The sequence below is a fragment of the Rattus norvegicus genome, chromosome 10 (assembly GCF_021556685.1).
Source record: "Rattus norvegicus strain SHRSP/BbbUtx chromosome 10, alternate assembly SHRSP_T2T, whole genome shotgun sequence".
Classification (NCBI taxonomy): domain Eukaryota; kingdom Metazoa; phylum Chordata; class Mammalia; order Rodentia; family Muridae; genus Rattus; species Rattus norvegicus.
The window spans coordinates 87,069,200-87,084,043 of NC_141543.1; the positions used below are offsets into that span (position 1 = coordinate 87,069,200).

General features: G+C 46.7%; 1 protein-coding gene and 1 pseudogene across 1 annotated transcript in view; one reads left to right on the forward strand and one right to left on the reverse strand.

Annotated features, from left to right (window-relative positions):
* B4galnt2 (beta-1,4-N-acetyl-galactosaminyl transferase 2) overlaps nucleotides 1-14,844 on the reverse strand; it is a 56,924-nt gene that overhangs the window by 27,848 nt on the left and 14,232 nt on the right. The window lies entirely within an intron of this gene.
* Nucleotides 815-1,520, forward strand: Rpl15-ps8 (ribosomal protein L15, pseudogene 8; annotated as a pseudogene).

A 14,844-nucleotide genomic window follows, 5' to 3' on the forward strand; every position in this document is an offset into this window, starting at 1 on the left:
TCCAAGCAGCTCTGTGACTGGGAAAAGCATTGTCTTCTAGCAGCTGCTTACAGTCTTCATAGTCTTAGCCCCCGCCCCCCATAGCTCCTTAGTTGTTTGTTTACATTTTGAGTGTGCCCTCTGCCTTCCTCGAAGGAATATTGTCACTCAAAACTTCCTGAGCCTTAACAGGTCAAGTCACCCATTTAATCCTCTCTGGAAATGCTTTTACAGACTGTCCCCCGTTAGGATTTTATTGCTGTGAAGAAACACCACAACCAGGGCAGGAAGCCCTATAAAGGAAAACATGTCATCGAGGCTGGCTTATAGCTCAGAAGTTTTATCCATTATTGTCATAGCAGGCAGCATAGCAGAACACAGATGGACTTGGTATTAGAGAGCTAGCTGAGAGTTCTACATCAGGATCTGAAGGCAGCAAGAAGAGAGAGTGGCACCGGGCCTGGCTTGAGCTTCTGAATCTCAAAGCCCGCCCCCAGTGACACACTTCCTCCCACATGGCCACACCTCCTAATACTGCCACTCCCTATGGGCCTTTGGGAGCTCATGTTCATTCGGTCCACTGCATTTCACTCCCTGTAGGTTTATAGCCATAGCCTGATGCAAAATGAACTTAGTCCTCCTCCAAAAGTCCCCATAGTCTACTGCAGTCTCAACAATGTTTAAAAGTCCAAAGTCTCTGATACTCATGGCAATCTCTTAAGCATTACCTCCCGTAAAATTAAAAAAAAAAAAAAAAAAAAAAAAAGCCCATCCGGGCAAACTCTAAACTCTGCATCTCCAAATCTGATGTAAAAGTGCTCTTCAAGGCTTCTTCCTTTCCTCTAGTGGCAGCCATCAGGTGAGCCAAGATGGGTGCATACAAATACATCCAGGAGCTGTGGAGGAAGAAGCAGTCCGACGTGATGCGCTTCCTTCTAAGGGTTGGCTGCTGGCTTTACCGCCAGCTCTGTGCGCTGCACAGGGCTCCCCGCCCCACCCGGCCTGATAAGGAGCGAAGGCTGGGATACAAGGCTAAGCAAGGTTATGTCATTTACAGGATCCGTGTCCGCCGCGGTGGTCACAAGCGCCCAGTTCCTAAGGGTGCAACCTACGGCAAGCCTGTCCACCACGGTGTTAACCAGCTGAAATTTGCCCGAAGCCTTCAGTCTGTTGCTGAGGAGAGAGCTGGGCGCCATTGTGGAGCTTTGAGAGTCCTGAATTCCTACTGGGTGAAGATTCCACATATAAATTTTTTGAGGTTATCCTCATTGATCCATTCCATAAAGCTATCAGAAGAAATCCCGACACCCAATGGATCACCAAACCAGTCCACAAGCACAAGGAGATGCGTGGGCTGACATCTGCTGGCCGCAAGAGCCGCGGCCTTGGAAAGGGCCACAAGTTCCACCACACCATTGGTGGATCTCGCCGTGCAGCCTGGAGAAGGCGCAACACTCTTCAGCTCCACCGTTACCGCTAATCCACGTAATATTTGTAAAATTCATATCCAATAAACAACTTAGCACAGTCAAAAAAAAAAAGTGCTCTTCAGATCTCCAACTCCTTTCAGCTTTGTTGACTGGAACATATTTTCTCTTGGGCTGGTTCCATCCCCTGTTAGCAGCTTTTCTCTGCAGAAATCCCATGACTCTGTTACCTCCAGCATCTTGGGGTCTCCAAGGCAATCCAGGCTTCACCTTCACAATTTCACACTATGGCCTCTCTGGGCCTCTATAAAGGAACACTCCTGAGACATGCTGGGCTCAAAGGCTTTCCCTAGTCATAGAGGAGATTCCATGACCTCTTTCTCGTATAGTTGACTCTAAAGTTAGAACCACATGGCTGAAGCTGCCAAGTTTTGCTACTTGTTGGGGTGGAACATGGCCCCCCTCATTCAAATAGATTCCTACCAGATTTCTGTTTTTTGGTTTGTTTGGTTTTTGGGTTTGTTAGTTTGTTTTTTATTTTATTTTGAGACACTGTTTCTCAACAAACAGCACTGGCTGTCCTGGAATTTACTCTGCAGACCACTCTGGCCTCAGATTCAGAGATCTGCCTGCCTTTGCCTCCCTGGGATTAAAGATGTGCTCTGCCATGCCTAGCCTTAAGCTTTTCTTTACTTCCTTTTCCCAAGTTGAAAGTTTAGTTAGGTGAAGCCATGTTCTGAGGCCATTGGTCCATTAACTCCATTTGGGATCAGGCTTTTCTTCAAACGTTCCCCTGCTGCTCCTTTTCTCCTCAAACTGCACACTTTGTGTTTTCCTTGCTTATCTTGCTCCGTTTCATTATAGATCAGTGTAAGAACAGCCACTTTTAACCACATGACACAGTCAACACTAGGTGGTTTTGAAATTTCCTTTGCCAAAACTGTTAATACATAACTCTTCAATTTAGCCTCAGGCAGATGTTTTGGACAGGGGCAGAAAGCAGCTACTGTTAGGGTCTATGAATCATTAAAGAACAATACCCTATCCTCAAACAGTATGCAAAAAACCAAAGAGCATTTATTCTTGCATATAGGGGACCGATTTCATTGGGATGGAAGGACTTCTGCTGATCTCTGGGGGTCAGACCAAGTATTCTTGCTTTGTGCCAAGGAAGAGTAAGTAGCTCCTGACCTCTTGGCTGCACGCTTGGCTAACTTAACCTTATATATGGTTGGAGAGACACCTAGTTATCACCGGTTTTAAGGGTTAATTTGGTCAAGGCCTCCTTCAGGATCCGATTCATCCTCTCTACCTGACCTGAACTGTGGGGTCTGTAGTACAATGTAATTTTCGATTATTTCCCAAGGCTTGCACTAAAGATTGGGTTTCCTGAGAGATGAGTGCTGGTCCATTGCCTGACCCAAGCAGGATGGGCAGGCCACGCCTTTGTATGATTTCTTTCAAAATCTTCTTTGTCATTACATCGGCAGTCTCCTTCTTTGTTGGGTAGACTTCTGCCCATCCTGAAAAGATATCTATAAAGACTAGCAGACATTTATACCCGTATTTTCCTGATTTTATCTCTGTGTAATCTATTTCCCAATTGGCTCCAGCTTTTGGCCTCTGATTCGAGTTCCTGGAGCTTCTTGGCTGGGGTTGGAAGGATCCATGGCCTGGCAGATGGGGCAATTTGAGATTGCCAAGTGTCCGATATCGAATATTTCGTATTCTGCACATCTTAGCAAATTTTTTTTTTTGTTTTCAGCGGTCCAAATGTGAGGCTTGGTGGACTTGGTGGATGGGCTGTCTGGCAAACTCCTTGGGTCGGATGCTGTGACCTTCATTGGTATCTTATAGATCCCTTTTCATTTAGCCTGACCCATTTTGCTCTGTGCAGTACAGTCAGTCACAGTCAGGAGTGCAGGGGTGGCGAGACTACCAGAACATGAGCAGTCAGAGTCATGCTGGCTTCCCAGGCAGCCCTGTCAGCCATGCTCTTCCCCCTGGCTGTCTCCGATGGTCCCTCTTGAGGCCCTGGGAAATGGATTCTAGCCATCTTGAGCCATAGCTCTGACGGTAGAGCCAATATCTCTTTTTTTATTTTTAATTGTTTTCCTGTCTGCAGCCAATAATCCCCTCTTTTGGTATATGGACCCATGCACAGTATATTAGCAAAGGGACATCTGTATCAGTGTCGACATCGACCTCGGTGTCTTTTGTCAGCCTTAGAACCTGAGTCAAGGATATCAGCTCAACTTTTTGAGGGGACCAATGTTCCTGGTGGCAGAGCAAATGCCCAAGCAACAGAATCTCATGTCAAGTCCATTACTGCTGCCCCTGGATACTTGGAACAAAACTGCTCCCATCCATAAAGTAGATGCATTCAACATCTGCCCAGGATATGTCAGTCAGGTCCGGGCTAATGTTCAGGACATACCGCAAAACTACGGAGTAGTCATGTTATGTATCTGAGGATGGGTCAGGTAGCAGGGCTGCAGGGTTGCAGGGCAGATGACAGGTTATACCTTATGTGAGGAGGGTTTAGGAGCAGAGCTTAAAGCATGACAGTCTGGCATTGGACAGCCAGCGACTGGGTGGATTCTCCAGGGTCCCCTCAATAGTATGAAGGGTGGTGAGAATAAGATCTTGCCCCGTGGTTATCTTGTCAGTGGCCTTAACCAGCAGGGCTGTGGCCACTTTCCTCAGACAGGCTGGCAATCCTTGAGCCATTGAATTTAGCTTCTTGGATAGATGGTCCATAGGTTTTCTCCATGGGCCTACTGTTTGAGTGAGCATTTTCTTTGTTATGCTTTTTTTAAAATTCACATATAGGTAGAAGGGTTTGTGAAGTCCAGGAGGGCAGGGCCAGTGCCTCTAACAAGACCTTCTTCAAAGTCTTAAAGACCATGCCCATCCTTGTTTGTCTTCTTGCCCCCTAGTAGTCTCATATAAGGACAGGATACCTCAGTAAATCCTGGCACTCAGAGTTTATAAAACCCAGCAAATCCCCAAAATTCCCATACTTGCCTTCAAGTAGATGGGATGGGGCTGCTGAAGATGGTCTATTTCTGGGCATCTGACAACATTCGTTGACCCCCTTTGAGTTTGTACTCCTGACAGGTGACCTCAGGTTGTCAGAGCTGGGTCTTTTCAGCAGACACTCAGTAGCCCAGCGGACTCAGTTCTTGTAGCAGATCCTGTGTTGCTTCTTGGCAGTTCTCCATGTCAGAGCCGCTATTAGGAGATCATCTACATATTGGAATAGAGTTATTTGAGGGATGGGCCCTCTAGTACTCACCCAAGGCCTCATCAAAAATGGTGGGTGAGTTCTTGAATCCCTTGAATCCCAAGTCGTTTGTCTGTGGAAGTCCTTTTCCAATTTCCAGCTCTTGCCATTTAAAGGTGAATAGGGGCTGGCTTCGGGTGTCAAGGGCAGGCTGAAGAAGGCATCCTTCAGGTTGAGCACAGTGTATGTAGTGTGCCCAGGAGGGAGGTTTCTCAGCAGGGTGTAAGAGTTTGGAACTGTGGGGTGACTATGCTCCCTCCCTCCGCTTGTTTGCTTTCCTCAAATCCTGCACAGGTTGGTTGTCATGGTAATGAGGCTTCTTGACTAGAAGAAGGGGTATGATCCCTGCTGATGGCAAGGGACCAGGATCCCAGCTTCTCAGAGCCGGTTGGTGTGTGAGGTTATTCCCATCCAGGCCTCTCTTGGCATTGGATATCGCCTGGTGTGAATTGGGGTAGCCAACTGAACTATTATGATCGGGTCCCTATGAGGGGCCAGTCCGATTGGATTTCTCTTTGCCCAAACTTTGGGGACCTCAGTCAGGAATGTCTAGAGCAGTGGGCTTGTTGAGGGAACTGGCTGAGGGAACAACTTGTATTCTTCTAGGGTCAGGTCAAAACACGGGTAGGGTCGTTCTTATCCAGCATTTCCATTTTCTCTCAGCCAAAATGGATTTTGGCTCCCATTTTGGTGAGGATATCTCTCCCCAGCAGAAGGTATGGGCATCCTGGGATGACCGTTGAAGAGTGAGTTACTCATCTCCTTCCCAAGTCCACCTTTCTTCAGGTTGTCCACGGATAGGGCTTGATGCCTGTTACCCCTTGTACCCGTGTTTTTCAATCTGACAATGGCCCCAGTGATTGTTTTAAAATGGAAGGTGTGTACCAGTGTCCACCGGAAAAATCTATTAGTTTTCCCTCTACCTTCAGAGTTACCCAGGGTGCACAGAGGCGGTTGAGTCTCGTGGCCCTCAGTCACCGATTCCTCTAATTCCAGGGCTGTGGGTTTTCTGTTAGGGCATTCATTTTTCCAATGGCCCATTTCTTTACAGCAGGTACATGGGTCTTTCTTCAGTGTCACTGAGACAGTGCGTTGATGGGGACAGTGAGTTTTCTGAGCCACTGCCTCTCAGGTCCCTGTTATCCTTGGGGTCTCTGTTGGTGGCAGCTAGTGTATTTTGACCAGTCCCTGTTTTGTTGCTCCTGGTCTCTCTAATGTTATAGACTTTCTCTGCTATAGCTACTAGCTCTGTCAGTTGTTTACCTTAAACCCCTCCAAGTCAGAGTTTCCGCCAACTGTCAGGGGCTGCCTGGTTAACAAAAGCCATGTTTATCCAATTGTCAGGGGCTGCCTGGTTAACAAAAGCCATGTTTATAGCTGATTGGTTTTCCCTAGGGGGTATAGGTTCTGGAGCTCTCATCCTTTCCTTAGGTAACCTTGCTTACCCTGGATAAATTTGTAGGCCGCCTGGCAGCCTCACGGAGGACCCCCCCCCCCCCCAATTAGGCCCAGTGTCTCTCCTTACCTCTGACAGTGTTGTAATCCAAGTCAGGTCTAATCAAAGGAAAAGCTACGTCAATATTAGTCTGAACCTGGGTGGGGGTACGGTTTGCCCCCCTCCCCCGTGCCGTGAACCAACCAATATCTAGGCAGCAAATCCTCTCCCTGGGTCCTGTGGTGAAGAGGATCTGCAGCAGTTGCTGAGAGTCACCCAAGGTGGGCCGCTGAGTCAGCACGACTGAGTCTAGAAGAGCCCTGAGAGCTGGCGGTCTTTCTGAAAATGGGGCATTTTGCATCTTTCAGTTTTAGAGGTCATTACTGGCAAAAGGCAAATAGGTCATAAACAGACTCCCCAGTGGATCAGGGGGTCCTGTGGCCCTGAGAGGTAGGGCGGTGGTTGAGTCAGCCTGATGAGAAGCTGAGTCAGCTCTCTGTGCGGTTGGAGCCCCGAGTATGGGGCAGACACCAGGAACTTCCTCTTTTTCTGCCTGCATCTGCTGGACAGGAGCTACAACAGCGATATAAGGAGTGGGGCAAAGAACCTCCTCTGGGTCGGAAGGAGGAAGTAAGGCTGACCACCACGGCAGAGGAAGAACAGCAGCGGGTGGTGCAGCCGGTAGCAAAAAGGGTTCCATCCAAACGGGGGGTCTTTCCACAATATGGCGATATAAGGCACCTGGCCCGGGGGACCCGAGGCCCCATAGACCACAGTTTTTGCCCAGTAAATGATGAGGATCAGTCCCCTCCTTGGGGCAGGCAACTTTAAAAGTGAGCTGTTTATTCCTGCAGAAGGAACAATCAGCCCTGAATCCTCCATAATCTGGTGGAAGTCCCTAAAACGGCCCAGAACCAGACTCAGAGGGGTGCTCTGTGCCTGTCACATTTTAAAAATCAAGATATTAAAAAAAAAAATCAAGATATTCCCAAAAACCGATACAGAATGACAATGGTCACAGAGTACACAGCAGCGAGCAGAAATGAAAGCAAAACAGGAACAGCCTTTCAAGAAGTCTCTCCCTGGGTGCACGAGAGTAGAGGAAGACCCATGGTGTGGTTCAGAAACCAAGGGAAAATAGTCAGATTCTCCAGAAACCCCGTGAGAACTCCCAGGTTCCCCAGATGGCATGTGAAGGCATTCAGGGCTCTCCGGGTGGGATTTGAGGGGCGTCCTCCTTATTCCTGGGCCGCTGAGTGGCAAAATATGCAGCCACTTTGCCCCTCCTGGCCTCTGATTGGTGGAGAGAGAAGCTCCTCTAAAATGTTCAACTATTTGAGTCCGGGGTCTCCAGCGATTCCCAGCCAATGCACTAAATGTTAGGGTCTGTGAATCGCTGAAAAATAATTGTCCAGATTCCATCAGGATAGAAAGACCCCGAGTGAATTCACAGATTCAGTTTTAAAACCAAAAAGAGCAACTTAGGGAGGGATAGGCGATCTGTATCCTAATTGGTGGGTTCTATCTCTGGGGGTCTGGGTGATGCTATTTCTTGCTTCATGCCAAGAAAGGGTAGCTCTTGACCTCTAGGCTGCAAGCTTGGCTAACTGTCCTTTCCCAAGTTTGGGGTGGGGGACCTCTTGATCTCTTGACCTAAGCCTGCAGTTGTTCCAGTACATTATAGCCAATTGTGAGCCACCTGATATGGGGGCTGGAAACTGAACTCGGGTTTCCTTCCAGGAGTAGCAAGTTCTATTAACCACTTAGCCTTCTGTGCTGCCACACCCATTCAATTCTTAACAGATCAAATTTTATAAACAGATCAAAATATATAAAGCAGACTTGGGGTTAGTTCTGTGGTAGAGTGCTTGTCTGGAATTCTCAGAGCTCTGGATGCTACCCTTGGCACCATTAATAATAAAGTAACAAGGCAGTTGAAGAGATGGCTCAGCAGTGAAGAGCATGGACTGCTCTTCCAGAGGTCCTGAGTTCAAATCCCAGCAACCACATGGTGGCTCACAACCATTTGTAATGAGATCTGATGCCCTCTTCTGGTGTGCTTGAAGAGAGTGACTATATATATATATATATATATATATATATATATATATATATTCAAATAATCGACAAAAACAGCAAGCAGGTGTGGTTCTTGACAGCTCCAATCCCAGCCCTTGCTTCCTGTGACAGATAAGTGTGTGCTCTTAACAGTTCTACAGCCCTAATGCAGAACTATCACTGTTACTATCACTACTGTTACCATTTCTATTTTTAAAGACAAGGTCTCGGGCTAGAGAGATAGCTCAGTGGTTAAGAGCACTGACTGCTCTTCCAGAGGTCCTGAGTTCAATTCCCAGCAACCACATGGTGGCTCACAACCATTTGTAATGGGATTTGATGCCCTCTTCTGGTGTACCTGATGACAGCTACAGTATAGCTATATATAATAAATAAATAAATCTTTTTTTTTTAAAAAAAGGGGGGTCTCACTAGCCTGGACTTCCTATGTAGACCAAACTGGCCTTGAACTCTGCCTCGTGAGTGGAGCATCTTCTGAATCAAGCACATAAGAGCAAGAATATATGCATAACTTTAGACCACAGGCTAGGAGATGTAAGTAACTTGCCAAGGTGCTTGGTGCCCTGGTTTCAATTCCCAGCACCACATACACTAAGTGTGATGGCGTATGCCTATAGCTCTAGCCCTGGGATGGTGGAAGCAGAAAGATCAGAAGTTCAACAGCAGCCTCAGCTACACTGGGAATTTAAGGCTAACCTGGGCTTCATGATGTTGGGGCCACAGAGGTCCTTGTGCTCACAGAGAAGAACTAAGAGAAGCAGGAATGTTAATCACACGGGGGTGTCTCCTCAATGGAGGAGATTAAATCCAATAAATACCTGCATTCCATCTAGAAAGCCAAAAGTGGATTTTACTAACAATCTGGTGACTTTTCGGCTGTGAAAGCAGACCTCACTCACCTTTTGCTGTAGCGGGCAGACTTCACCCTATTCCCCCAGAATGATAATCTCAGACTCTTCCCCTCCCTAGACTATCTTTAGGGGAGATATCACATGTACTTTACAGCCTGCTGAATGATATACTGTTCCTCAGAGACCACAATGGACTCTAGGCCTTCTAGCCATAGAACCCACCCTCACGGGCACATGTACTTTGTAACAGAGTTTCTAAGTAGTCACACCTTAAGCTTTATTGGGAACCTGCGATTGGACTGATTGGACTGATGGTTGCCTGGAAACCTTTCCCCAAATTGTACTGTGTTTTAAATATGCCAACAATGAACTACCACCAGGGATTACACTTCCTGAAGTCTGATCCAGGTTGACAAGCCAGTCTGCACAAAGTTTCTGTCTTAGCTCTTCGTGTGGTTCCCTTCCCGGTCTGATACCTGCAGGAACCAGCCACACGCACCCCCATTATCTCCATCTTGTCAATGTTCTAATTCTCTGAAGAGATACAATGACCAAGGCAGCTCTTATAAGAGAACATATTTAATTGGGGCTGGCTGACAGTGTTAGGGGTTCAATCCACTATCACGGCAGGAACTATGGTGGCATGTAGGAAGAAATGGTGCTGGAAAAGTAGCTGAAAGCTATATCCTGATTCACTGGCAGAGAGGCTCTGGGCTTTGCGTGGGCTTTTGAAACCTCAAAGCCCACACCACCAGTGACACATTTCCTCCAACAAGTCCATACCTCCTAATCCTTTGAAAGAGTGACACTAGAGTAACCAAGCATTCAAATCACTACACACTTCAAAACAAATAAATAAATGCAGAACCCATTACACTAGGAAACACGCTAGAACTATATACTGAGAGGAAATGTTAAATTTTAAGTATACACTTTTTTAAAAATCGTTTTTGAGGCAGTTTCTCTGTACAGCTCTGGCTGTCCCAGAACTCACTCTGTAGACCAGGCTGACCTTGTACTCACAGAGACCCACTGCCTCTGCCTCTGTAGCGTTGGGATTAAAGGCACCACCGCCGCCCACTTTTAATGCACACTTTCGATCACAAAAATATAAAATTAATAAAGTAAGCATAGACCGAACCAGCTGTAGTATGGGGCTTGGAGAGGTGCTCAGTGGTTTAAAGGCACCCAATGCCCTTGCAGAGGAGAGAGCTTCAGTTCCCAGAACTCAAAAGGCAGCTCACAGGTACAACTCCAGGTCAGGAAGATGTGACCCGACACCCTCATGTGACCTCCTTGGGCACCTGTGCACGTGTGGTGCACATAGAGGTGCTCATAGCACATACATCCGCACACCTGTAATCCCAGCATTTAGGAGGCAGAGGCAGGTAGGTCTCTGGATTCGAGGCCAGCCCGGTCTACAGACACCTGGGGCTACAGAGAGAAACCCTGTCTTGAAAAACAAAGCAACAACAGCCCCCCCTTCCACAAAAACTGAACAAAAAGATAAAAGGAAAAAATGAGGGGCCTTTGTTATGGATGCCTGTTAACATTTGAACTTTGTAAAATGATATCAAGAACACATTCATTTAAACTAATCAAGTTTCAGAAGCACTAGCAGTAGACTTTTATTTTCATGAGCTCCTAAGACCCTTAAAAACCGTTCGTTTATTTATTTAGTGTTGGGGGGCGTATATCAATGTGCGTGTTCCCTGGCACACACATGGAGGTTGAAAGACAGCTTTTGGGAGTGAGTTCTCTTTCCCTACCATATGAGACTCAGGGGTTGAATGCAGTCTGTCTGTCCTGGAGGCAAAAACCTTTATATGCCGAGTCACCTCCGTGACCCTTGGACTTTTTAATAAAAACCAAAAGAAAACACACAGGCTGACCACAATTTCACTGTCTGGCCAAAGATAACCTTGGCTTCCTGCTCCTTCTGCCCCAGGGACTCTCTGTTCTATCTGATTCTACCCCTAGTCCAAGGGCCAGTGTTTAATACTGCGGTAGATGTCAACCCGTGGACTTGTACTTTTTGCTAATGCTACCGGTTGATCTCATGGCCCTCTGTACACCCAGCAAACCGTCTCCCACTGAGTTATACCTTCACCCCCATGTTCTTGTGGCTTCCCAAACCTGGCTCCAGCTAGGATAACACCCTATGGTATAATCCTTATCAGAGATTGTTCTGATAGGAGATTATTAGTTAAGGTTTAATTTTTACTGGATAAGTAAAAGATGTAATCCTGTTAAAAGGACACGGTTTATGTGCTTTCATGGAGGCTGAACTACGCCTAAGAAACATCCAAGAAAGATCCACTGTGCGCCTTATAACGTCCTTGGAAAAATAAAGACTCAGGGTAGTCATCCGAGTCCGTAGTTAGCATTGTGTCCCTTCCGACTCCCATGCCATTCACAGGGTTTGCTTTTGAAATGAGCAGAAATGGGAACAGCTGAAGCCTGATCTTTCTCCTGTTCCCACACAGGAAAAGGTAATTGATGATGGTGACGGTGGTGGTGGTGGTGATGCTGATGGTATTTTTAAAGATTTGGAATTTGCTTTAGAATCTCATTTTTTTAAAAGATTTATTCATTTATTATATATAAGTACACTATAGCTGTTTTCAGACACACCAGAAGAGGGCACCGGATCTCTTTACAGATGGTTGTGAGCCACCATGTGGTTGCTGGGAATTGCACTCAGGACCTCTGGAAGAGCAGTCGGTGCTCTTTACCACTGAGCCATCTCTCCAGCCTGAATCTCATTTTTTTAAAAAGACTTATTTCATTTGGGGCTGGGGAGATGGCTCAGTGGTTAAGAGCATTGGCTGCTCTTCCAGAGGACCTGAGTTCAATTCCTAGTACCTACCTACAGCAGATCACAACTGTCCATAACTCTAGTTCCAGGGGATCTGACATCCTCACACCAATGCACATAAAATAAAATCAAATTGGTTATCTTTAAGAAAGACTTATTTTATTTTTAACTGTGTGCATCTGTATAGGTGAGCGCAAGAGCCCGTGGAGTCCATATGAGCTCACTGGCTCTCCTGGAGCTGACATTAGCAGCCCTTTCAAGCCACCCACCATGAGTAGTGGGGACTGAACTCAGGTCTTCCACACAACCAGCATGGGCTCTTAATCTCTATCTCTCCTGTCCCCAACTCATTATTTCTGGCACTTTGCCCACCAACCTCTCATGAGTCATGGCCACTGACTACACAGAAACTGTAGGGGAAGAGTCAGGATATTTAAATATTTATCCGAGCTTTTAAAAATACCTGCATAGTGAGAAAACATTTCTGAAATAAAGCTGGTGTCCTAGTTAGGGTTACTACTGCTCTGATGAAACCCTATGACCAAAAGCATGTTGGGAGGGGAGGGAGGGGAGGGAGGGGAGGGAGGGGAGGGAGGGGAGGGAGGGGAGGGAGGGGAGGGAGGGGAGGGAGGGGAGGGAGGGGAGGGGTTACTTGGTTACACTTCCATGTCACTGTGCATTGTTGAAGAAAGCCAGGACAGGGACTCAAACAGGGCAGGGACCTGCAGGCAGGAGCCGATGCAGAGGCCATGGAGGATGCTGCTTATTGGCTTGCTCATCCCGCTTTCTTTCTTTTTTTTTTTTTTTTTTTTTTGGTTCTTTTTTTTCGGAGCTGGGGACCGAACCCAGGACCTTGCGCTTCCTAAGCAATCGCTCTACCACTGAGCTAAATCCCCAGCCCCTCATCCCGCTTTCTTGAGGAACCCAGGACCATCCCATCAGGGATGGCCACACACACACAATGGGCTGGGCCCTCCGCCATCAGTCTCTTAAGAAAACACCTTACAGCCAGATCTTATGGAAGCATTTTCTTAGTTGAGAATCCTTCCTCTTAGATGACTTTGGTTTGTGTCAAGTTGGCATAAAAACGATTCACGCTGCTCGCTAATAACTTACTAAACGACTGAAACTTGTCCTGGGAAAGGTTAAGAACAGAGCTATGGGGTGTAGCTCAGCTGTAGAGTGTTTGGCTAACACGCACCACAAGGGAACAGGGCAGAAGGGAGTGCTACTATAGGTCCATAATCCAAGTACTTGGTAGACAGAAGAAGGATTATTGCTGGAAGTTCAAGGCCAGCCTGGGCCACAGGGTAAGTTACAGGCCAGCCTAGGCTATCAGTAAAAATAAAGGGCTGGGGATTTAGCTCAGTGGTAGAGTGCTTACCTAGGAAGCGCAAGGCCCTGGGTTCGGTCCCCAGCTCCGGAAAAAAGAACCAAAAAAAAAATAAATAAAATAAAATACTTTGGGAAGACTGGAGAGATAGTTTAGTGCTTAAGAGCACATTTTGCTCTTGCAAAGGATCAGTTTCAGTTCCTAGCACTCACAACCATCCTTAACTCCAGTTCCAGGGGTTCTGATACCCTTGTCTAGCTTCTGTGGGCAATGTATGCACATGGTACACAGACACACACACACACACACACACACACACACACACACACACAGATTATATAATATATAATATATAATGAGTAAATGAAAATATATTCAAATAATAAACCAGGCATATTATACATGTCCTTAATCCCAGCACTTGGGAGGCAGAGGCATGAGGATCTATCTGAGCCTGAGGCCAGCCTGGTCTACAGAGTGGGTTTCAGGACAACCAGAGCTATATACAGTGAGACAGACCCTGTCTCACACAAACAAGCAAACAAAACTTAAATAAATAAAATATTCTTGGGGCTGGGGATTTAGCTCAGTGGTAGAGCGCTTACCTAGGAAGCGCAAGGCCCTGGATTCGGTCCCCAGCTCCGAAAAAAAGAACCAAAAAAAAATATATCTTGAAGTCATACTCTAGTAAATTAAAAATCAAAAGCATATGGTGAGTTTTTAAGTAAAAGTGACATGCACTGGCTTCAGGTATGAGAGCTGAGGAAGTTTGTGTCAAGTAACAGAAACATACTCAAATTAAAAATATCAGCTAGGTGTGTAATACTAACACTTGCTTTCAGATCCATCCAGGAGGCTTCAGGGGTGTCTGTGGGTTTGTTTCCAGAGAGGATTCACTGAGAGGGAAGACCCACCCTTCATGTCATGGACTGGGGTCCTGGACTGAATAAAAAGGAAAACGAGCTTGAGATAGCTCAACAGCTGCAGGATGTACCAGGTGATCAAGAGAATGGGAGCTGAGGTCCCCAGGGTTCACCTAAATGCTGGGTGAATGTGGCGGTCTGCCTGAAATTCCTTAGAAGGTAGAGACATGGGATCCTCAGAGCAAGCTCTCAATGGGATGCTAGCTACATCTCCAGATTCTGAGTTTGGATAAGAGACCCTGCCTCAAAGAGTGAGGTGGGTGAATGATTGAGGACAATCCTCTCTCTCTCTCTCTCTCTCTCTCTCTCTCTCTCTCTCTCTCTCTCTCTCTTTCTTTTAGAATTATTTACTTATTTACTGTAGCTATCTTTAGACACACCAGAAGATGGCACCGGATTCCACTACAGATAGTTGTGAGCAACCATGTGGGTACTGGGAATTGAACTCAGGACCTCCGGAAGAGCAGTCAGTGCTCTTAACCACTGAGCCATCTCCCCGGCCCCAGGACAATTCTCGACACGGACCTTGGACCTGCTGCGTCCTGTAAATGCGCCTACACAAGGCTCTTCACATACTCATCATCGAAAGCCTTTTTAAAACTTAGATTAAAAAGAAGAAAGTGCCTTAAGTAGTGGCACTCATCTCTCTGCTTCCTGACCGGAAGTACGAGTTGACCAGCCGCCGCAGCTTCCTGCCACCACCCCTTTCCGGT